The 25260-nt window shown below is 46.8% G+C and overlaps 2 long non-coding RNA genes across 4 annotated transcripts; one reads left to right on the top strand and one right to left on the bottom strand.

The window, feature by feature from the left end:
* Positions 1–2319: 2319 nt before the first annotated feature.
* Positions 2320–24912, bottom strand: LOC309526671. 2 transcript variants are annotated; one of them, XR_014216819.1, is made up of 3 exons: positions 10536–10815; positions 8071–8123; positions 2320–2853 (listed from the first exon to the last, which is right to left on the bottom strand). It is a non-coding gene; the product is annotated as an uncharacterized lncRNA (long non-coding RNA). The 2 variants fall into 2 exon arrangements; XR_014216818.1 differs by lacking the exons at positions 8071–8123; positions 10536–10815 and adding an exon at positions 23737–24912.
* Positions 10927–12980, top strand: LOC309526683. 2 transcript variants are annotated; one of them, XR_014216833.1, is made up of 3 exons: positions 10927–11080; positions 11861–12539; positions 12687–12980. It is a non-coding gene; the product is annotated as an uncharacterized lncRNA (long non-coding RNA). The 2 variants fall into 2 exon arrangements; XR_014216834.1 differs by having other exon boundaries at positions 10927–11332.
* Positions 24913–25260: the final 348 nt, after the last annotated feature.

Genomic DNA, 25260 nt, shown 5'->3' with positions numbered 1-25260 from the left:
CAGCTTAATAATGCTGCCCATATGACCTGGAAGCTGTACGCTGGCTCCCTTGGCCAATAAAGCGAGATGAGCGCTGCAACCCCAGAGCCAGTCACGACTGGACCTAATGATCAGGGGTCCCTTTACCTTTATTTATGTGTATGGCTGTCCGTGTACCAAGGCTGAGACATGTATAAGCAGTACAAATGAAGGATTGTTCAGTGGGCAGAACCTTGCTCTTGGGTTCAAACGCCAGCTCAGCCACAGACTCCTTGAAGGCTTCGGAACCCAACCACTCCCAACCCAACCTTATCTGTAAAATTAGGAAAGCAGAAATCTGTTTGACAGCAGTTACTGCAACAATGAGCCAGACAATGTAATGTTCTCGCTCCCCCCTAGCCTTAGGGTTAAGGCTCAGAGAGGAGAGAGGGCAACTTCTCTTTTTAGATTTCATGACCAGCCTCTTGGGCACACTCAACCTGTTATGCTCTCGCTCCCCCTAGTGGGGGGCACCTGTTTGTATGCGTTGGTTGGCATTTGTGTTTCTTTCCAAAGGTCTCATATGCACACCCCCCTGGGGGCCACTGACCTCCGACCGGGATCTATTTCTAAGCAACCAAGCTGAGCTGTCTCTTTTGGCTAGGAGACGCAATGGCTTCTCCTGCAGTTTTAATCGCAGCAGCCTGCGGTGCATTCTTCCTGCCTTCAGAGGCTCAGGGGGTTGCCTTTATGGTTCGGAACAAAGCATGTGTAAAGACTGTAATTGAATCAAAGATGGCAGGGGGCTCCGGCTAAGTTGCTGAAGAGGCAGCGGGAGCACTTGCTTCTGCCCGGTGAAGGGTGCCATCACATTTCGCCTCCCACCGAGCGTAAACACAGCAAGTCATTTAGCGTGAGATGCCAGCCTCATCAGCTCTGGGGCAAAAGGTACTGCAGTGGTAACTATCACACTTAAGGCGCTATGTCAGAAAAGGTTGCTATATTTCAAAAAGTAAAAACCAGGACACCCTGAAAGCTTTTTGGGAAGACCTCAGAATTGTTGGGAATCCCCCCCCCCGACATCAATTCTGGGTCCCCAGTTGTTGTTGGACTACAACTCCCATCATCCCTGACCACTGGTCCTGCAAGCTAAGGATCATGGGAGTTGCAGTCCAACAACCCAAGTTTGAGAAACACTGCTAGTCACTACAATGCCCATGGCAGACTCTCAGTTCTAGCTTAGCACACCCTTCTCCCTTCTGATTCAGCATCACACCAAATAAAGATTATTCATTTGGGGAGATTATACAGTAGGGGTGGGGAGCAAGTGTGCTGGCTTGCCCCTGCAGTTGAGGGGGCCAGTGCCATGCACCACGCCAACATCACTTGTGCATGCTGCTTGCCACGCCGATGTGTCGTGCACATGCTGTGTGACTTCTGCAAGTGGCATGACCACATCACACGGCGCGTGCACAGTCACTACAAAATATTGAGGGGCCCCGACCCCTCCTTGAAAATTTTGGGGGCCCTGGGTCCCCTGGCCCCATTAGATGGTGTACCTGATGAGGAGGCTATAGCCTCTAGATCAGGGGGCGGCAAGGTTTACCGGCCATGGGCCGGATCACTCCCACTGAGATTATCCGTGGGCCGGACTGGCGCAGTGCAATGGCGGAAATTGCATCTGTGCATGTCTGCGGCTCTGGAAATTGCTTCTGTGCATGCCCAGATGCCAAAAATCGTGCCTCCGCAGAAGCGATTTTCAGTGTCTGGACATGTGCGGTATCCGCACGTGTGCAGACACGATTTCCGGCACCGCTCAGCAAGTCCCCGCACCGCGCTATGCCGGTTTAGCACAGTGCATGGGGGACTCACCAAGTGGGCGGCTTGGTTCAGGGGTGGCTCGTGGGCCAGTAAAACGGTCTTCATGGGCCGCATCTGGCCCATGGGCCGCATGTTGCCGACCCCTGCTCTAGATGTTGTTGGACTCCAACGGGCATCAGCCTAGTCAGCATGGCCAAATGATCAAGGGATGATGGGAATTGTAGCCCAGCAACATCCAGATGGACACAGGTTAACACCTCTCTTTGGAACATAAACCTGGGAAGTATGAATTGCTCACCCATGTCAACCTTTCCCAGAGTCTGTGGTATTTTGCAGTGAGGCCAAGCTGCCCAATGGTGGCATGGAGAGGAAAATCAGGATCAAATCAGAAGCTGGGATGGCTTCTGTAATTCTGGAACTGTTCCTGGAAAATCAAGACAGTTGGAGAGTATGAAGCAATCTGTTCTCCTTTGATCTGATCACCCTCCTTAGAAATATTTGAAAAAGCATGAATACATCTTCTTCAGTTCCCACAGGTGCTTGCTTCCAGGAAGTAGGTTGCATTGATTTTAATGGATCTTACTTCTGAAGTTGTTTGAATTTCACACGAGAACCCTTTAGGCGTTGCAGTTCCAAAGTCAGCTGGAAGCTGAATAATAGCTGCAGTTTCACACAACACAATATAAGTGCGCTCAGAATTACATCCTTAGTGCACACTAAGCATTGCGTACAAGTAACAAAATGCTGCCTTTCTTTGTCCACAAGGAAGAACTTCTATAATTATTCCCACAGAGGTGTACATAGATGAAAATGTTACACTGGAGTTAGTCGTTCATGTATGTCTTGTTTTTTCCAAGTCCTGTTTGTAATTTCTCCCTGAAATATCTGCCATGTCAGTCTGTTGAAGTAAAGCAGAGCTCTGTAGCACCTTGCATTCCATCAGATTTATTTTTCTTGAAATATACACACCAGCGGACAGTCCTGATGCAACGTTTTCCAAAAGCACTCCCATATGTCATGTGAGAAACAGATGTACTCCTGTTATAGCCAATTCTTCATCAAGGTGTTCTGTCTCTTAAAAGAAAAAGTGGGCGTAGGTTCTTTAGGGTGACATGAGCTACCCCCATCAAAGAGCTGGAAGGGACCTTGATCTAGTCCAACTTACTGCAATGCAGTGCAGGAATATGCAGCTGTCCCATATGGGGATCGAACCTGCAACCTTGGTGTTATCAGCACCATGCTCTAACCAACTGAGCTATCCATTTAGGCACACCCTTCCTTAAAGTATCAGGGATGCTGATTCCTGGAGTCATCTAAAGGAGGGATGGGGAACCTGGGGCCCTGTAGATGTGCTCCCATCATCCCTGACCACTGACCATGCTGGCTGGGGCTGATGGGAATTGGAGTCCCAATGACATGTGGTCTCCTGCCCCTTGATCTAGAGGGCCACAGTTTTCCCTGGTGTATTTTAACCTCTAGCATGTGACTGCAAGAGCCTGGGAGGAACTCCTGCCTCCCACCCACCCACCGGCTACCTCTTGCTATCTGTCTCCGATAATCACTTGATGTCCTTTCAAAACCAATTACTAGATTAATTGACTCAGGGAAAAGATGTGGCTGAGGGCTGGAGCTGCCCAGATTTATTTTCTAATAGGCCGCAGCGGACATGGCTCGTGCCAGGGGAGATTTACCATCCCCCTAATTCAGCAACAGTTCAAATCTGTGATTAATAAGGTTTTTCTACCAGGCTCATAATTTACCTCTACTATTTTTTTTTAATCAGCGGAACCAGCAACTGGCCCCTCATCATCCTCAATTACAAAAATATTAAAGCTGCAGGTGTGGTTGCGTGGTCGCTGCCCAGCTGGGGAGTGTTTCCTTTAAATCACAGCCAAATTACCATAACAATAAGTGGTATTTGCATCTGAACGGCAGCAGCTGAGAGTTGTTTGGAGATTGTAATGCATCAAAGCCCTGGTTTGGGGCTTATTCCTACGGCTGCCTCCAGGGGCAGCAAGCCTCGACAGATGGATCTCTTCTGGAAGGTGCCTAAAGATCATCTTGCTTCTCTGAAGGAAGATCTGACCTTTGCTCTCCTACACTGACCTACTATACTGACGGCGATGACCATCCTCTTCAACCTGGGAACCTGGACTCTCTACAATAACACTCACCAGCTGTGAGGGCAACCAAAATGGTCAAAGGTCTGGAAACGATGCCTTATGAGGAATGGCTAAGGGAGCTGGGCATGTTTAGCCTGGAGAAGAGGAGGTTAAGGGGTGATATGATAGCCATGTTCAAATATATAAAAGGATGTCACATAGAGGAGGGAGAAAGGTTGTTTTCTGCTGCTCCAGAGAAGCAGACACGGAGCAATGGATCCAAACTACAAGAAAGAAGATTCCACCTAAACATTAGGAAGAACTTCCTGACAGTAAGAGCTGTTTGACAGTGGAATTTGCTGCCAAGGAGTGTGGTGGAGTCTCCTACTTTGGAGGTCTTTAAGCAGAGGCTTGACAACCATATGTCAGGAGTGCTCTGATGGTGTTTCCTGCTTGGCAGGGGGTTGGACTTGATGGCCCTTGTGGTCTCTTCCAACTCTATGATTCTATGATATCACTGCAGCTTCTGAGCTGTGCATTAGGGAGCATTTGGCATCTCAACCTGAAAGGTCAGGCCCACCTTCCAGAATGAAATTAGAAGAAAACATAATCTCTGGGTCCTTTGTTTTTGCCTGCCAGATTGGAAGTGATGGGTAGGTCTGTCAGTACGCCTTTCAACCGATATGCAGCGACTGGGCTCAATAACTGGTTCTGCCCCAACTGGGCTAGGCGACTGGAGCACTTTCAGAGATCTTCCAGTCCTGGAAAACAGGTCCCAGTGCACTGGACCCACAACTGTGCCTTGTGAGCACAAGACTCAGCAGAGTATAAATAACGTGGGAGCTAGCTGTGAAGCACAGCTTCTTTTATTTCTAATAGCTACTACAAACTAAAGAACTACTGGCTTGCATGAATGTTACAGCTGCCACTCAGCCATCTAGTCACTGCATAAATAAGACTCTCTCCACACACAGAGTCAGGCAGTCAGTCAGGAGCGAAGAGTAGAAGAGCAGTTTCCGCCCTCTCCTTTCTCAAAACATCAGATCAGGAGATTCTCGCAATGGGAGGGGGTGAAAATATCAACAAGGTCTTCCGTGGGCCACTTTTGTTCAGGTGAGTTCAGTCCTCAAGCAAAATTGCTCAGAGTTACATCTCCCATCAACCTCAGCCAGCATGGTCAATGATGAGGGACGATGGGAGTCAGGAGCCCAGGAACATCTGGTCTGGAGGGCATCAGTTTGGGGAAGATTGGTCTACAATGACTGGAATCCCTCTCCAGTCTTCCCCAACTTTGGAGACCCCAGGGATCAAAGCTAGGGCTTTCTGCTTGCAAAGCAAATCCTCTACCACTGGGTTCAGGCCTTTCCAGAGCAGCCCTGGCCATACCAAAAGCACTGTGGAGGAGACACATGCTTTGCTTCCAATCAGGAGCAAGTAGGGATAAAGGGCCAGAAATTTCAGGAGGACCTGATGTTGTGCCCCATACTTGGCAAGCTTCACAAACCGTTTCGCTAGACAAACACATAAGCAGAAGTCAGGAATATCTTGGTTGACATTGTATATAATTCTAGTGCATGGGGCTTCTTGATATCGCTAGACTACAACTCCCATCATCCCTCACAATTGGATTATGCTGGCTGGGTCTGATGAGGGATGTAATACAGAATCTGGAAGTCCACCGGTTATTGACCACTGTTCTAGTGACTGGTCTACTCTGGTTAAGAACTGGGATGGTTGGACCTCATTGGGACTGGCAGAGGCAGTCTTTGCAAACACAACAGTACTTTATTGCTTCATCACACATTTGGAATGAATTCCACCTATAAGTCCCTGGTACAAGAGGAACTAGAGGAGTTCGAGAGAGCCCCAAGGCACTAATATGAACTACAGCACTTCCTGCTGACGTACGAAATTAACAACCACGAAAATGTCATTTGAAAGACCCATGGTTAATTTAAGAACCATTGCCCATGGAGCTTAGAACTAAACTTCTCTTACTTAGGGCTGATTTATAAGTTTAGCAAGGCACATGGCAACACATACACAGAAAGCCCTCCTGGATGTAATCCAACAGAGTCGTTGTTTTGCTAGCCTGCTAATTTTCTACATGCTGGCTCACTTTTTTGAGACATGCCATTAACGTGACCCTTCCCTAACTGCTTGAAGTGTGAAGATTCAGAAGATTCTAACCCTGGGAGTCTGCTGAAAGTGTATTTATTCATTTACAGTGGTGCCTCGCAAGACGAAATTAATTCGTTCCGCGAATTTTTTCGTCTAGCGAATTTTTCATCTTGCGAAGCACGGTTTCCCACAGGAATGCATTGAAAATCAATTAATGCGTTCCTATGGTCAAAAAAAGTCCAAACAAAGCCAAATTTGGTACAACAAGAGTTTATTAAGTGCTCTTTAAAGTCACACATACTGTAAAGAACATTTCAAAATTCAAACCCAGAATTTTTTTAAAAAAACAGCAGAGTGGCCCAATGGTCACAGAAAATCATAAAAATGCAGGAAAAATCCCCACAAGCTTCCAGATTCTTGCAAACCCCTCCCCAACTGTTCCCCCAGCTACCCAGCACACAGAAATTCAAACCCAGAATTTTTTTAAAAAAACAGCAGAGTGGCCCAGTGGTCACAGAAAATCATAAAATGCAGAAAAAAACACACAAGCTTCCAGATTCTTGCAAACCCCTTCCCAACACCAAGTCCTTGAATTCCAAACACCCCAACCCAAAATCCAACCCCCCCCAAAAAAGTTTTAAAAGCTTAACTTACCAAATGGCTGCAAAAGAAGTTTTGGAAAAGCTTCAAAAATCACCAAAGTCTTTAAAAACCTCAAAAAAGGCTACTATGTACACTGCGTTCTATGAGTTGCTTCTTGAAGTCAAGTCGCAACTGTATTAACGGTGTTAAGAAAAAGGAAACAAACTTGCAAGACGTTTTCGTCTTGCGAAGCAAGCCCATAGGGAAATTCGTCTTGCGAAGCAGCTCAAAAACGGAAAACCCTTTCGTCTAGCGAGTTTTCCGTCTTGCGAGGCATTCGTCTTGCGGGGCACCACTGTACTGAGAGATTTCTATTCTGCCTTGCACAGATTACAAAAAGAGGCTAATATAGAACATAATAAGCAAGAACATTAAATATTCTCATAAATTACAGTGGTGCCTCGCAAGACGAAATTAATCCATTCCGCGAGTCTCTTCGTCTAGCGGTTTTTTCATCTTGCGAAGAAACCCTATTAGCGGCTTAGCGGATTAGCGCTATTAGCGGTTTAGTGGCTATTAAAGGCTTAGCGGATTAGCGGCTAAAAGGCTATTAGCAGCTTAGCGGCTTAGAAAAAGGGGGGGAGCGAAAAAAAATCGGAACACTTGCAAGACGTTTTCATCTTGCAAAGCAAGCCCATAGGGAAAATCGTCTTGCGAAGCAGCTCAAAAATGGAAAACCCTTTCGTCTAGTGGGTTTTCCGTCTTGCGAGGCATTCGTCTTGCGGGGCACCACTGTAAGTAATTAATAGCATCATAAAAATGACTCAAAGCATCAGCCTCTAAAAGCCTAAAGAAGAAGAAGACATGACTTTATATTCACAAGAATATAAAGCTGGGGAGAGAAACACTTCTGTGTATCAGCTCCACAGATGTGGTGCCACCACACAAAAGGCTCTTCCTCAGACCTCTACTCTATGCACCTCATTTAATTCAGGACCCACTAGGAGACCCTATTCTGCAAATATTTCAGTATGTTATTTTGGGCCCAGATTTCATTCCTGGGTTTCAAGCCCACATGGAATTCAGTGGGAATTACTTCTGAGTAGGCATCTATAGACATGCACTGTCAATCTCCCTTAGCATATAACTGCTTTGCTCTCGACTGTCCAGGTTGCAATATTACACCAGAGCAGAAAAGCCTGCTTCTTGGCCCTTCTGATTATTTGGTGAGATCCTGCACTTGGGGAGTTGGTAGTACATAAGGCAGAACCTTTTTCAGACCCCCTTGGATGAAACTCTGCCAGATTTATGACACCATTTGTCTTCTGGTGACTAGTGAAAACATTTCTGTTTATCAAAACCTTGGGGGTGGTGGGGGAAACACCCAGCCCCAAAATTCATTCTGCCTGCTGCTGCTTTCTCAGTACGTTTTATTCCTTTGTCTTTTGTGGGTTTAATGGTTTTATGCTTTTTATGGTTATTTTACCTCCTTTGTATGCGGCCTTGAGCAATTTCAGTGGGAAAGGCAGGAGATAAATGCTGTAAATAAATAGATGTACAATAAAATAAGGAAATGAATAAATAGACATGAGTTTCTCGCTGACTCTGGTGTATGGGCTGGTGTATCTGTCTGCTGCTCCTTACTTCTGTTCCACACACCCAAAGCCTTTTTATTCTCTGCCTTTTGCATAGAATAGATCAAGTGTAGGGCAACTCAGGCCTGAGGGCCTAGTCTGACTCTCTAGGCTTTTCATAGAATTGCAGAGTTGGAAGGGGCCACAAGGGCCATCTAGTCCACCCCCCTGCAATGCCGAAATCCACATTTTGCCCAATGTGGGGCTTGAACCCACATCCCTGAGATTAAGCCTCATGCTCTACAGACTGAGCTATCCCAGTTGATGAGTCCCCTTCACTGGTCCCATTTGGTGCCTTCTTGTTGCCTGGCTCCAAGCAGGGATGGAGGAAGGGGGCTGGGTGAGGTGGGTGCGGGTGTGGGTGTCACCACTGGGGGGGGTTTGACAGAATGCCGGGCGGCACTCACCACGGGGCCTGCAGCGTGCCCGAGCCACACATCTCTCCTGGGAGTGATGCAGTGGCTTGGATGCCCACAGGCTCCGCGCTGCCCCAAATGGTCCGCCCACCGCCTCCCCCTCAGATGTAGGGCAGCTGAGTGGGAGGAGGCAGGCAGACTCCTCGGAGGCCCTGCAGAGCGTCCTGTCCCGGTTAGCCCTGCCCCACAGGCAGCTGGCCCCGCCCCTGGGCGCAGAGCACGCGCGCCAACCACGGCACCCAATCAGCTTGCTCCAACGCTGGCTTCAAGGTGAGAGCCAGTGTGGTGTAGTGGTTAAGAGCGGTAGTCTCGTAATCTGGGGAACTGGGTTCGCGTCTCCGCTCCTCCACATGCAGCTGCTGGGTGACCTTGGGCCAGTCACACTTCTTTGAAGTCTCTCAGCCCCACTCACCTCACAGAGTGTTTGTTGTGGGGGAGGAAGGGAAAGGAGAATGTTAGCCGCTTTGAGACTCCTGAAGGGGAGTGAAAGGAGGGATATCAAATCCAAACTCTTCTTCTTCTTCTAGAACTGGGATCATGCCTCTTCCTTGCCTGGATGAAGGATGTGCTTAGAAACCTCTGGCTATCACATGGCTGGAATGTAGCCTACTGTGCAAAGGTCACCTTTTATTGCTCTACTTACTTCTCACCTCTGGCCCCACCCACCACTGACACAAGTCCCCCACCCCCTGCCCACTGCTAGAAGGTTACCTTGCAGCCATTGGGCTGTAAAAAGTTCCCCACTCCCAGAATAGATTATTCAGCAGTTCCTATTGCTTTCCCAAACTGGTGTCCTCAAGGTGCTTTGAATCACAGCTCCCAAACGCCCCTGCTCTGGTGAGATGTGTTGCATTTCTCTTTACATTTATGTCTAAATTTGCACCCATGCATGTGTCCTATTGGTGGGAGGATGCATTTCCTTTTTCTTGGCAACATGTTAAGCGGCCACCCTAGGGACTCTGCAGTAGGGATGGATGGATCTGTCCATTTCAGTTCTCTCAGTTTCTTATTTTACCCAATCTTACATTCAATTCACTGCATTTCTGCAGCAACTTGCAATTTACTTATTTGCTTTTAAAATCCTCATGAAACTCCATCAGCATTTTAGCGCAAATTTCTCAACATAAACACCTTTTTGCATGCCGTTTTGTCTACACATTTTTGCAAGCAATTCCCCCCAATATAATGCTCCGGTGCTTCCCCTTGCTCATAACAATATATACAACATATCCATCCCAGATGGCTGTAAACGTCTTATGTTCCTTTAGAGCACCGCCATTGCCATCTTCAGGCCTGTTCCCCTGGCTTGCCAACAGGGGCAGCTGCAGCTCCCGCTCCCATCAGTACCAGCGTAAAAATTGGAGAAACTCCTACCGCTTCCTACGACACAGCTCTTTCCAGGTTGGGAATGGTGGTGCTGTCAGAACAACCCACCATGTTCTGCAGTGGAAGATATTATGCAAAGCTATGTAAACTACATTAATTTGTGTACTATATAAAGGTCATTTGGCCACCTTGGCACATAACTGTGTAAGTTTGTTAAATTATTGAAAGTGCAGAGTGTGCCCAGTCCTCATCGTTAAGTCTGATGTGCTCCTTCTCCCCATGAAAACTAATCCTGAAATGCTCCTTCCCACGTTTTTATTATTTTGGGGAGGAAGGGAAGAAGGGACCCGTCAGCAGGAGGGGCTCAAGCTAGAAAAAGCAAAGCACTGCCGTTCTACTCGTGGGGAAACGGGATGCGAGAGTTCAGCAAGGCTCCCACACAGCTGGCGGATTAGAGTGTCCATTGAGGGAGAGCAGCTCAGTACGGCTCAGTTCACTGCCTCCCCATTCAGCCCTTCAGAGTTGGCATTTATAGACCAATAAAAATCCACTGGAATCTGGCCAGCTCCACTCACCCAGAAACATCGTCAGGAGAAATGGCTGGGAGCCAAACCCTGGACTGCCAGAGTCCTTCCCTACTGAAGCTGAGATGGACAACACTCCTTCGCCACTGCTTTCTTGCACATGAAAAACAAAAACACACAAGCAACAAATGCTTATTGTTTGTAAAGCTGCCTTTATGCCATCATCATGTGGGTGTGGCCATACTGCCTCAGCTGCCTTTATGACATCAGCATTTGAAGGGTGTGATACCTCCCCAACTGCATTTATGACATCAGCTTGTGGGTGTGGCCATGCCCTCCTAGTTACCTTTATGATATCAGCATGTGGGCATGCTGCTGATATGATATCAGCATGTGGGCATGTGCTGATATGATATCAGCATGTTCAAGCCAGTACCTAGCAGTAGAGTTGGTGCAGGTACAAGACTCAGACTTACTATTTCAGTCCTGTGGAAGAGGCAGACTAGCTTCGTGGGCCGTGATCAGGGTGGCCCAAGATATTTTGACACCTGAGGCAAGCCACAAAATGTCCCACCACCTCCTCCAAGGAAGAAGTAGTGATGGGAGATCTACATTAGGTACAGGTGGGAGGAGACCACCAGTGCCCTCTGTTTGAGAAGAGGTCTCTGTAGAGGCTGTACTGGGGGGAGGGCTGCTGAGAATGCAGCAAATTTGGCATCCAAGGAGTGCGCCACAGCTGTAGCAGGCGATGCATTCATTCGAGGCTGGATCTGCTGTCCCTATGGATCCTGCTGCCAGAGACAGTTACTTCACCTTGTCTCATGGGTGGGCCGGCCCAATACGTGACGGTAGGTTCATGCCCCCTTCAGAAAGGGGCAAATGGCTATGCATGCTTGTGCGAGGTCTTGCTCTCCCAGCCTCCTCATGAAGATTCAGGACTTTCAAGGGAGAGATATGGAAGACCTGGATCTTCTCAAGGTTGGGCCAAGACAAAACCACAGATTGGGGAGGTAAGATGAGATCAGTTCTGGAAGGGAGCTTAGGTAGATATAGAGAGAAAGAAGCAGGTTGGTCTGGGGGCTTTGTGGCACCAGAGTGTGCCTGGATCAGGAAGTGAGCAAAGAACAGATTCTTGGAGGCCCATGGTTTCCAAGAAACAAGCAATGGTTCAGGTAGCTACTAGCTGAAAATATATGGCTTGAGTCAGCTGTCTGTGGCTGTCAGCCTTGACGCAGGTTTTCTTTCGCAGCCACGCCAACTGGCTCCAGTTTTTAACTTCATCCCCAGTGACAATATTTATATGCAGGGCCAATTGACTGTCATGAACTGATGCCGTAATCCTGGTAATTATAACTGTATTATTATTAATATTATAGCGGATAAAATGGGATGAGACCAATGCCGGAATGAATCATGCTTCCCCGATGCACAAATGAAATTCAAGAGATTTCTTTCCAAGAATAAATCTTCAGATCCAATTGAATACAAATGAAGAGCGCTTGTGTAGCTGAACGCTGGTTCCCACTGGCGCGTCACATCCTAATGAACTCGGAGCTTGGTGAGTTTCGTAAAACCCAAATTGGCAATCCAGGTTTGTTTTACAATTAAATTGAAATGGGTTGGTTTCAAAGGGTGCTCCATGACGCAGACTTTAGATGGGTTAAGGAAGGTGCACTTAACGTTTGCTATGCAGTGCTAACTAAATGTGATCCACTTGGAGAAGGAACTGACATACCACTCCAGTATTTTGCCAAAAAACTCCATGGACATAAAAAAGGAGAAGCTTTGAGAAGAAAGTGAGAGTTTCCAAGGCATGGTCTGGTTCAAGGAGTCATGGAGAGTCGAACACAACAAAGACGACTAAACAACAACAACAGTGCAGTGCTGCAGTTCGGTAATTTTATGAATTGGACTTAATGGTCTTATGCCCCTCCCCTCTTTAGATGCTAATATGTGTACTCTCTCTCTCTTTGGAGGCCCTTCATTTCATTGAACAGGGTCCTGTATTTTTCCCCCCTCCCCAATCCTGCCCTGATAGCTCCTCTGTTGCCAAAGGCAGTGGCGTAGCGTGGGTTGTCAGCACCCGGGGCAAGGCAAGTAATTTGTGCCCCCTAACCCGTGGATTTGCGCCCCCAACCCCCAGATGTTGCGCCCGGTGCGGCCGGCCCCCCCTGCACCCCCATGCTACGCCACTGGCCAAAGGCCATTGTGGGTTGCATAGTCTGATTGCAGGTGTGTGCGTGCACACACAAAACACACTCTATATGAATAGTTCCACCTTGCTGCAAGACATGAGAACATTTCATACAAATCATCCATTATCTAGCCTTTTCTATTACTGTTTCCTCTTCCCTCCCTGTCCCTTTCCCCTTTTGTGCCATGTCTTTTTAAATTGTAAGCCTGAAGGCAGGGATTGTATTCTTTTTAATTGACTGTATGTAAACTTCTCTGTAAGCCTTTTTGGCTGAGAAGTGAGGTACATGTGCTGATAATGATAATCAGGGCCAGCCCAATACATTTTGGCATCTCAGGTGAACCACACAGTGACATCGCTCTCTCCCCACTAGGGAAGAAAGGCTGTATATCAGAACAAGGGGATAATAAAGACCTACATTGGATCTACTGCCCCATAGAAATGCAACCTGAGGTTGATGATAATGAGGATGATGTCTAGGGACATCAATCATTTTCCGAAATGGGATGGGCTCCTGGAGCCAGCTGAGGACACGTGTCATGCTTTACAGTCCTCTGAAGGGCTACCAAAGGACCATCCTATATTTGAAAGTGTTCTGTTTGGACAACATGCCATGCCAAACCATGGCTTGATTGACGGTTGATTGGCAGGAGGGTGTTGGCATCATGAGCTCTCTGGAGGAAGGGTGGGATTAAAATGCAAATAATAAAACCACATTGGCCAGGATGCCCACTGATATCACACAACTCTGTACTGTGTTATGTTCTGCATTGGCAACAATCAGGGCTGTACACACACACAGCATGTGAGAGACTAAAAGCTGATCTAAACCTCACAGGTGAAAACACACACATTGTTGTTCATGTGGGAAAGGATGGGGGCGGGGAAACCACTTGTAACACCAATGACCATTATGGGCAATATTGTTGTGACATTCGCACTGCAAACCTGATTGAAGGTCCGATTTCAGAACACGCTTCCGGTGTGGATGTGTTTTAGCTCATTCTGTGTGATGACAGATAACCGAAGCCCAGCGACATGATTATTGAGTTGGTGAGCTTGGAATATTGACTTGTGTGAGCATTGGCCTGACGACTGTGGAATAGTTTATGGCTGTTAATATCCAACAGGCTCATGGGCGAAGAAGCAAGGAAGGGTTGCTCATCAGGGTCAGGATCTCACAAAGATACATGGACACCGTGGATTGTGGCAGGATGGGGCCCTGGGCTTCCTTTATTCTGCATTGAGAGAGATGGCAGAGACCTGAATGACTTCCCTCTGAGTTTCTGTCTGGGTGCATTGCCCAAGCAGAAGTTCATAATGGGCTGGGTAGCAGGAAGGAGGTTAGCAGATTGAGCTTGAGGGCCGTATTCCCTTCTGGGCCACCTTCCAGGGGCCAGTGGTGGGCGGAGCTGGAGGCAAAAGTGGGCGGAGCAACAAGGGGACATTTTACCTTTGTTCAGAAGGCTACCTTCTACACAGGTTTTCCCCACACCCCTTCCTATCCTCCGCCCTGGCCCTGAGGTTCCTCAGCCCTGCCTGAAACTCTCCCTTGGGCAGCAAACGGAAGCTCCTGGAAGCCCGGGTGGGCACGAATGCTCTCTTTGCCCCTCACCCCGCCAGCCCCCCACCTCCTGCAGCCAGACCTGCCTGTGAAAACTATCCAGACTTAAAGCCAATCAATTTCCAACGAGTAGCAGAGTTTGACGGGAAATTCATTCCAACTGGGGGCCTTGATTTATCTTTCAAATATACGGACAAGCGTGCGCATGATGGAGCCCATTAAAATGTTGGAAGATTGTTTTTATGATTGAAGTCTGTATTACACTCGCCATAAAGAAAGGCAGCGCGGAGTCATTAGCATTTCCATGATGTTATATTTCTGCCTGTCGCGGGCCGATAACTCATCTTTACGGCTTGTCCCACCGCTAGCTCTTTGCTACAATGAGTATAGAGTTAAGCAAAACTACAGCAGGGAAGGAGAATCCGGCGAGCCGCCTGCCCTTCACGCCGCGATCGCCTCCTCTGCTAGAGACATTTTTCAGCGCGCTGAAAGAGCACATATGCAGAGAGTCACTCTTCCCCCGCTGCTATTCTTCATCGGTCCCTCTCTCTGTCTCTCTCCTCTCTCTCTCTCTGCCCTCCTTTCTTCTGCTCACCCATCCGGCTAAATGAAACTTATCTTGCATTTCGCCTCCTCCTCCTCCTCCTCCCAGACTTCCTGGTTTGCTATCACCAAGTCAAAGAGACAGGGGAATTTTTTAATATTATTATTAAGCAATGACCTTCTTTTCTCTTCCTCCCTCCCATTTTTAGCAGAAGACTGTGGCCTGGTCTGCCCCATGTTGGCTGCCCATCAGCTCTGGCCAGCAAGGGCAATGAGGAAGGGATGATGGGAGTTGTAGTCCATCTTGTGGAGGGCCCAAGGTCCCCCAACCCTAGTATACACGTTATGATGCGACTATTTCTGTCCTTTGACTCCTCACCTACAAAAGAATAGGCTTTATTTCCAATGTATAGTTCGCATTTCTAATTGAACCATTGAACTGTAGAGGTGAAAAGGACCACAAGGGTCATCTAGTCCAACCCCCTCCAATGTGGAAATCTTTTGCCCAACATCAATCCTGAAATTAAGATGCTCTACCAACTTATGCTCTATCAACTGAGCCATTATCCAGGTTCCTTTTGTGACTCTGGGCACAGTGTTTAGGAATGGCTGATGGCTTGTGATACTCGCCATCACAAGCTTTTGTCCGCTGCTCTTGTTATATTTGGTTTTTAGTATATTGCAGATGATAATATTTAATTGTTGAGCCGTGCCTGGATGTGTTTTATGTGGCAGGTTGCATGTAAATATTGTTAAACAAAGGAATAATGTACGGAGTGATTGTTTTTGTCTCTCCCCCCCCCACCCAAAAAACCCCAGAGCTATGCAACACGCACTAGTTTTTTGTTCTTTTTAGTGACCTAGAAATTCTTATAAACATGCTTTGAAAAATCCACTTTTAATGTCCAAAGCTAAGTTTCTGGTCCTCATGGCCCAGAGATACATTTGATAATAAGATGGCTCCAAAATTTCATTTTTAAAAATTAACTGAAATAAGTGGGAGAAGTTATGTAACAGTGATGGATGTGTGTGTGGATTCATTCAGTATCAGGTCGCTGTGTGTGTGCATGAGGGATATGTACATGCACACACAAATATGCATACTCTCCAACATTCCTCTGATGAAAACAGGGATATTCTTTTCTACATCTGTGTCCCCCCCTGCCCCCAATATATGCACACTGTTGATGGAAAAGGGTGCCCCAATGGCTTTTACCAAGAGGAGTATGTAACAATACCATACTGGCAAGTGTCTTGGTTATATGAGGGAGCATTAGATTATATATGGTAAAAATCCTGAGGTTGCCATCAGCCTGCCTTGGGCATCAGAGGAGGGACCCACACCAGATGTTTACAAGGCAGCACTTCTGCACCAGCAACATAGTCTCTATGGTTGGCAGCTATGATAGCTGAAGGGCTCCTGTGCACCTGCGGCCCCCTAGGCTGCTCCTGTTGCCCCACTCTCCATGGTTTGATGCACTGAGCAGTACCACCTGGCAGAGCTGAGGAGGAGTGGAATGGCAGCAGCTGCCATCCCCTCCCCTTCCCTCCCCATGGGTCTGGCTGGGCTGCCTCCCCTCCCCTCCCCCCCAGCCCTAGCCCCAGCCACTGCCCCATCCCATCCCCATTCCTTTTCCCCACCTGTGGAATTCAGGACTCTGCATAAGGTAGTGAGAAGCCGTTATGGTCCTGGCAATTTCAGGACAGTTGGAGACATAAAATGTCTATAGCATATCTGGGTGGTATAAAGCCATGAAGACTAAAAATATACTACAGGGGAATCTCTACTTACCACCATAATCGGTTCCAGCAGCCCGTCCTTTAGGTGAAACGGGTCGCTGGTAGAAGTGCCGTTGTGTGCATGTGCAGACGGTGGCAGAAGCCGATTCTGTGCATGTGCAAATCGCAGCAAACCTGGCTGCCTCAGTGGGAAGGAAGGGGCGTCACCCAGAGGCATCCGCGGTTCGGATTGGCCCCCAGGACTTAGTTTGCCGACCCCTGCACTAAAACTATAAGCCTATAAAACAACAAGTCTATGAAACTATGAAATAATGTTTTTCCCTTGGTACGGAAAAGACCACAAAGAAGGTGCCAGGTGAGTCTTTCTGGGGAGGGTGTTCCACAAGAAAGGCACCACCACTGAAAAGGCCCTCTATCTAGCAGTCACACATTGTACCTCATTTGGGCCTCTAAAGACGATCAAATGGTTTGGACAAGTATAGACAGGAGATGATTCTTCAGAGAACTGGCCTGAAGCCTCTTAGGGCCTGAAAGGTCACTACCAGAACTTTAAATTGGGCCTGGAAATGGACTGGAAGCATGTGTGGATGTCTAAGCATTGACTACACCATATGCTTATAATGACCAGTCCGCAGTTAGCATTTTGGCTGCTATGTTTTGGACCAGGTGAAATTTCTAGAGCATTGTTAAAGGCACTCTCTCATATATAATGTACACTTATTGAATGACATACCCTCCAACATTTCTCCAGTGAAAACAGGGATATCCTATTCTATTATTATTATTATTATTATTATTATTATTATTATTATTATTATTATTACCTAGTCATTTTATTGGGTTGCTGCATCCACTCTGGGCAACTTCCAACATATATAAAAACATGATAAAACCCCCTTGGCTCAGGGGTCACATAACTCCATGCCCCCAACATTTCCCTGATGAAAATAGGGATGTCCTACTATCCCCTCCAACATGGGACACTTGGGGGATCTGGAATGAGTGTACAGTGGTGCCTCGCAAGACGAAAAGAATCCGTTCTGTGATTCTCTTTGTCTAGCGGTTTTTTCGTCTTGCGAAGCAAGCCCATTGACAGATTAGCGGATTAGCACTATTAGAGCTATTACCGGCTTTTAGCGGCTTATCTGCTGATCGGATCAGCTGATAAGCGGCTTAGTGGCTTAGAAAAAAGGGGGGGAAACTAGCAGGAACTCGCAAGACATTGTCGTCTTGCGAAGCAAGCCCATAGGAAATTCGTTTTGCGAAGCACCTCCAAAACGGAAAACTCTTTCGTCTAGCGAGTTTTCCGTCTTGCGAGGCATTCGTCTTGCGGGGCACCACTGTACCTCTTTGCCTGGCTGTGCACTCTTCTTTGCAAAAGAATACAGGATTGGCAGCAAGTTATGTTGGGCTCATGCAATGTTGCAAAAGCCATGGTGGTGTTGAACTGCAGCAAAACACCCAGGAAGTTGCATGGGTGCAGCCCTGTTGTGCATTGAACCATGCAAAGCCTTGTGGGAGTCAATGCAGATGGAGAGCAGATGCAACAGGGGCATTGAGGAGAATTTGTGAGCACAACCCCATCTCCATCAACTTGCCCAGGCTAATAATAATAATAATAATAATAATAATAATGGAAGCACACTGAATGAAGAGCCCAGATTTCAAATATTTGGTTGAGCTGATTGTCTGTTCCCATTGCAAAAACACATAGTAATAGTCTGACCATCTATAGGAAATATGTGTCAGGCGAGACACACACATTTTTGTACATATCAGTGAGGGTGTATGTAATTACTTAATGTCGCAGCACAGGCGAGTACTGATGTCTTGGAATAAATCCTAAGAGAGTCAGAAAATTATGACAGTTACCACAAATGTCATTGCCAACTGAATGCCTTCAGGAAATATCAAACTTATCGCAGTCATTTTCATCATTTACTAAGAAAGGACATACTCCATATCGAGCCAGCGTAAAATATATCAGCCTCACGACACAAGGTTTTGTGACATTTCCCACTGACCTCTGGAAAGTTACCTGTGAATGTTAACATTCACCAAGTTTGTGACATTACCTAGCACATGTTGCAGTGAATGTCCCAAATCTGGTGGATGTTGACAATCCTAGACAAATGTTTTCGAATGTCCCCACTTGCCCAACATACAATGGCGAAAAATGATCATTCACCCTGAACATTCACTGATGCACTTCAGTACTAATTTGTAGTACTTACAATTTGACAAGATTTGTGTGAAACAGACTCAGTAAATTGAGGAGGAATGTGAAATGGCCTCACCCCCAACCTTGCTTCTCAAAATAAACTTCAACTTAACTTCTCTGATCCTTGCTTACTTCAAATTATTTCGCTGAACTCTGAGCACACACACCGCCTTCTCATACAAAATCAGGATGGTGGTAAAGCAATATAAAAGTATACTCTCTCCCTCTTAAAAGTAGTACAAAACAATCACTCAAATGACTTAAGAAAATTGTAAACAACTGCATAGGCACAAAAAAAGCCTTCAAGAAGACAGCTGAAAGTCAAATGCGAGGATGCCTGAGGAGAGATTGCTCCACAAATGTCCGGCTTCTGGTTGAGCCCAACTAGGCCTCTGTAATATTAATATTATTTCTGATAACAAATGCCTAATCTCTGAGCCTCGCCCCCCCCAACCCACTCTGGTCTGGGGGAAGAAGAAGAAGAAGAAGAGTTTGGATTTGATATCCCGCCTTTCACTCCCCTTCGGGAGTCTCAAAGCGGCTCACATTCTCCTTTCCCTTCCTCCCCCACAACAAACACTCTGTGAGGTGAGTGGGGCTGAGAGACTTCACAGAAGTGTGACTGGCCCAAGGTCACCCAGCAGCTGCAGGTGGAGGAGCGGGGAATCGAACCCGGTTTCCCAGATTAGGTGACTACCGCTCTTAACCACTACCGCTCTTAAAGTTGGGGGCAACTTTAAACTACCGCTCTTAAAGTTGGGGGCAACTTTAAACGTTTGCTTTTCAAATGACACATCTCTGAGGTGGATTTTGCTTCTTTTTTTCTTTTTCTGAAAGACATTCTCCTTCCATTTTATTTTTAAACATCTAAATGTAAAAATAAAAATAAAAATGTTCCCCTAGTACTTCAGGATTAAAAATAAGATGGTATGGAACACTCTTTTTTAGATCCAACTTTTAATTTCTTTTCTTTTAATTGCTTGGGGGTAACTAGAAAGCGGGTGGCCAACCATTTTCCTTACTTGTGCTCATGATGTTTCTTTCACGTTTGAACCAACTGCAGCTGCTTTCAGATGACCTGTTTGCTGAGCTTTCATCCTCAGTTGTTTGCACAAAAGTTTTTAGCTTATATGACCTTGGTTGTTTGTTGAGCTTTCCTCCTGATTTGTTTGCAGGGAGGCGACCTTGTGTCAGGCAAATGTTATCCAACACTTTCCAGTGCATTTTCTTGTCACTTTCCTGTTTTTTTAACAAGGAAGTTGGTTTGCTGCTCTAGAGTGCCAGATTCACTTTAACTGTGTGCTTTGAATTTGGTGGTACGTGGCTGAATCCCACCTGAAAATAGTGACAATCTGGAAGTGCCCTGTATCCTGATAGGTTCAGGAATGGCAATAAAATCTGAAAGCAGAACAATAGTAGCAGCAATATAGCCAAGAAACAAAACTGTATCAAACAGCAAAAATAATAAACAAAAATTCTAAAATATATTCAAAATTAGCCTGCCATTAAAATACATGTGTGCCATTTACGTGTCTTATCTGTGTCCCTATTTTCCAGGGACATCCCTGATTTAGAGATGGCGTCCTGGTTTCTGATTTGATCCTGGAATGTCCCGGTTTTCCTTAGGCTGTCCCTATTTTCATTGGAGAAATGTTGGAGGCTATGGAATTATCCACCCCCCGAGCCGTTTGAAGGCAATCCTGAATAGGGAAGTTTTTAAATTTTTTAAAAATGTTTTGTTATGTTTTTATATATTTTGGAAGCTGCCCAGAGTGGCTGGGGTAACCCAATAAGATGTGTGGGGTATAAATACAGTGGTACCTCAGGTTACATATGCCTCAGGTTACATACGCTTCAGGTTACAGACTCCGCGAACCCAGAAATAGTGCTTCAGGTTAAGAACTTTGCTTCAGGATGAGAACGGAAATCGTGCTCCGGCGGCGCAGCGGCAGCAGGAGGCCCCATTAGCTAAAGTGGTGCTTCAGGTTAAGAACAGTTTCAGGTTAAGAACAGACCTCCAGAACGAATTAAGTACTTAACCCGAGGTACCATTGTAGTAAAATTATCATTATGGAATGGGACATTTTCATTGGAGAAATGTTGGAGGGTATGCCATTGTGCATTTGTGCCAGACCCAGAGAAAGAGAGGGAGCACGAGGGCTACATCAGCGTGCTGCTGCATGCATCCATTCTGCTCTCATATGTGCCTGGGCATGTATGGCTGTGCGCTCGATCACTCCATCACTGCCTCGTTCAGGCTTTGCCTTTGTAGGGCTTTAAACCTGCCAATGACTTGCGGACGTGCTGTGAAATCTGAGTGGGCTTGGCCCGCTCCTTGCCGGTGGTGTGCGCAACCAGAATGCTAAACAGCCCTTGGGAGACAGGCCTCACTTAGTGTCCGCATTGGTTGTTTCTCTCAAGGGTGTGTGTGTGTGTGTGTGTGTGTGTGTGTGTGTGTCTAGAACATGACAAGGCCTTTCAGCAGTCAGCCCTAACTGGGATTTCTTCTTGACCGTGTGTGTGTGTGTGAATGCTGCTTTCTCATAAACGCGATGCTCATTTCTCCTTCCCAGGCTGGGAGCAAGAACCTGGTCGATTTATGGGCCCTGCACTGTGCATTTGCCACCTTGCTTGGTACTGCTTTCCCTCCGAGGTGACAAGACGCAGGTTGTTTAGACAGACACACAGATAAAAGAGCAATCTGCTGCTATCTCGTACTGGGGCAGGTGGGATCTGCTTTCTATCTGTGGCGAAATTCCTAATGTTCATGGAAGCCACAAACTGAGGAGAAAAGAGGGTGGGTTTTTTGGGTGTGTGTGTGTGTGTGTGTGAGAGAGAGAGAGAGAGAGAGAGAGAGAAAGAGAGGAGGCAACGGAAGGCCTGAAGGTTTTATTATCTCCCCCCAGGGAAAGTTTAATGCAAGGTGCTAAAATAGATAAGTTGTTGTTTGCACGCATTTGTATTGGACATAAATTAGACATCCTGTTAGATAAACTGGCTGCAGCTGTGGGGAGAAGGTCAGAGAGAGGAGTGTGGGGACAGGCATGGTTGGGCTGAACAATCAGCAACTTGAAGAGAAGATTCAAGTTTCCAAGGGGAGTGGGGTGAGAATAAAAAAAAAAAGAGATGGTTGAGACTCAGGTAAAGGTAAAGGTACCCCTGCCCGCACGGGCCAGTCGTGTCCGACACTAGGGTTGCGTGCTCATCTCGCTCTAGAGGCCGTGAGCCGGCGCCGTCTGCAGACACTTCCGGGTCACATGGCCAGCGTGACAAAGCTGCAGCTGGCGAGCCAGCACCAGCGCACGGAAACACCGTTTACCTTCCCGCTATAAAGCGGTACCTAATTATCTACTTGCACTTAAGGGTGCTTTCGAACTGCTAGGTGGGCAGGAGCTGGGACTGAACGACGGGAGCTCACCCCGCCGCGGGGATTCAAACCGCCGACCATACGATCGGCAAGTCCTAGGCACTGAGGTTTTACCCACAGCACCACCCGCGTCCCTCTGAGACTCAGGTAGGGAGTGGCAAAAACCCAGGAATGGATTAATCTTGTACACTGTGGGCTCTGCTCGCTCTCAGCCTCTCTGAAGCCCAGGGAGCAACATTTATTGTGGAGGGAGAGGTCTGGGACTCTGCCGGATGAGTCAGTACTACGCTCCCCTCCCATACTTTTTATTGTGTGCTGATGATGGTACAGGAACAGTTTATACACTTTGTGCCAGCAGAAGTTTTGGGGCTAACTTCCTGCTTTATCTCTGGTAAGAGCATGTCCCGTAGCTTCCTGTAACTTTTAAATGCCACACATATTCAGGTTTAATATTTGTCCCACTTTCGTTGCGCTACAGACGGCAAGATTGCTTTCACCCTCTGGATGGCAAGAATGCATTAGTGTTGGGGAAGCACTGCAAAACAACTAATAACGTGAAATGATGGGTGAATGGTTCATTATAAATCCACTACTAAAGGTAAAGCTAAAGAGACCCCTGATCGTTAGGTCCAGTTGCGAACAAATCTGGGGTTGCGGCTCTCTTCTCACTTTACTGGCAGAGGGAGCTGTTGTACAGCTTCCGGGTCATGTGGCCAGCATGACTAAGCCGCTTCTGGTGAACCAGAGCAGCGCACGGAAACGGCGTTTACCTTAGTGCCGGAGTGGTACCTATTTATCTACTTGCACTTTGACGTGCTTTCGAACTGCAAGGTTGGCAGGAGCAGGGACTGAGCAACGGGAGCTCACCCCGTCGCGGGGATTTGATCTGCCGACCTTCTGATCGGCAAGCCCTAGGCTCTGTGGTTTAGACCACAGTGCAACCCGCGTCCCATAAATCCACTACTAAAGCACTGTTATTCCTTCAGTGACATACAGCCTGAAATATACTTGGAGTCGAGAGTGGATTTCATGCTCTTTATTCAGCTCATAGTGGTGAGGAGGAATGGAAGTTCCCCCACAGTATCTGCTTTATATACATGATTTTCACAATGGGCTGCATGTGATTGGCTAATTGCGGGATTCTCCTGTAGGCCAATCAAGTTGTGGATTCACTTCCATCTGGAGCTGGATTGGGTGGCTCCTGCAGACCAATCATACTGCTGCATTGTTCTAGGACCAATCAGACTGCTGCATTCTGAATCCTATTATTCTAGGACCAATCAGACTGCTGCATTTTGGATCCTATTGTTCTCGGACCAATCAGACTGCTGCATTTTGGATCCTATTCAACTCAGTACATAACACAGCCCTAAATTGGAAGTTGAACGGAATCCGTTCCGGAAGTCCGTTTGACTTCCAAAACATTTGGAAACCAAATGGAAGCTCCTGCAGCCAATCGGAAGCCGCAGAAGCCCCTTCGGACGTTGCAAAAATAGTTTGCAAATCGGAACAGTCACTTCTGGGTTTGCGGCGTTTGGGAGCCAAAATGTTTGAGCACTAAGCTGTTCGAAAACCCAGGTATGACTGTATTGCATAATATACCTGCAGAAAAAAAAATCCTACCCATCTGGAAAGGCCATAGCTTTTTTCTCCTTTTGAACTTATTTCCTGTTGTGGGTGGAGACATGCTGAGGAACATAAAATGGTTGTGTGTGCATTCACGTGAAATCCACAATCTTTCACCTGGGTGAGAGCCTCTCAAATGACCTCCCAGTGCCTTTATGACATCAGCAGCTTTTGAACCAATCACCATCCTCCTCTCAGACCAATCTGTATCCCTAGCAACCAACACATCTTTCACACTAAGAAAAATGTCTTCAATGTTTAATAATCCTAGAAACACCCTCGTTCTCATCTTCCTGATGGGGAGCTGGAACTCTGCTCAGACACCCATTACAGGAAATATCATCTCCATATAATCTGTTACTTCATAACTGATATCCGAGTGTGTGAAGTGTCACCACTGAGGTGATAAAACAGTTTTATTTGTGGGGCTTCACCTGTGATGGCTGTTCCAGATCTTCTAAGAGGACCATAACTTAGTGGCGCAGTCCAAGCTTTCCAGGCAGCAGTGAATCCAGGCGCAGTCTCTGACATCTTCCTTGAGAACAGGAGCAGGCAAACTCTTTTTTTACTCTTACGCTGTTTTCATTCATGAGACATTCATTCATGCACAGAGCAACATATATGATTCTGACCTTTGTACAATAGGGTACATTCCACCCATGCCAAAATCAAAGGTTTCTACACCCAGACCCCCACAGTGGCACTGGAAGGACACCAACTTCACATGCAGAAGAACCCAGGTTCAGTCGCCAGCATCTCCAGGTACAACTGGGAAACAACCCTGTCTGAAACTATAGTACGTTTCCGAGCACAATTCAAAGCGTTGGTGCTGACCTTTAAAGCCCTAAACAGCCTCAGACCAGTATACCTGAAGGAGCGTCTCCACCCCCATCGTTCAACCCGGACACTGAGGTCCAGCGCTAAGGGCCTTCTGGCGGTTCCCTCACTGTGAGAAGCCAAGTTACAGGGAACCAGGCAGAGGGCATTCTTGGTAGTGGCGCCCGCCCTGTGGAACGCCCTCCCACCAGATGTCAAAGAAATAAACAACTATCTGCTGTTTGGAAGACATGTGAGAAGGTTTAGGGAAGTTTTTAATGTTTGATGTTTTAATGCAGGCATGTCCAACAGGTAGATCGTGACCTACCGGTAGATCACTAGACATCTGTGGTAGATCACTGGTAGATCTACCCAAAGAAGCTCAACAAGTTTGGCTCCCCTAAAAAAGCTAAACAACCAGCCTTTAACTTTGTGAGTAGATCGCAGTCTATTGGGAGTTGGCCAGTCTATTGGGATCACAGTCTATTGGGAGTTTTAATGTATTATTAATCTTTTGTTGGAGGCTGCCCAGAGTGGCTAGGGAAATAAATAAATAAATAAATAAATAAATAAATAAATATTATTTTATTGACAGTCAGTATATACCACTGTTGGGGAAATGAACTACAGTGGTGCCCCGCAAGATGAATGTCTCGCAAGACGAAAAACTCGCTAGACGAAAGGGTTTTGCGTTTTTTGAGCTGC

The sequence above is a fragment of the Podarcis vaucheri genome (assembly GCF_965113315.1).
Source record: "Podarcis vaucheri genome assembly, chromosome: 2".
Taxonomy (NCBI): domain Eukaryota; kingdom Metazoa; phylum Chordata; class Lepidosauria; order Squamata; family Lacertidae; genus Podarcis; species Podarcis vaucheri.
This window is presented reverse-complemented; position numbering and strand designations above follow the sequence as displayed.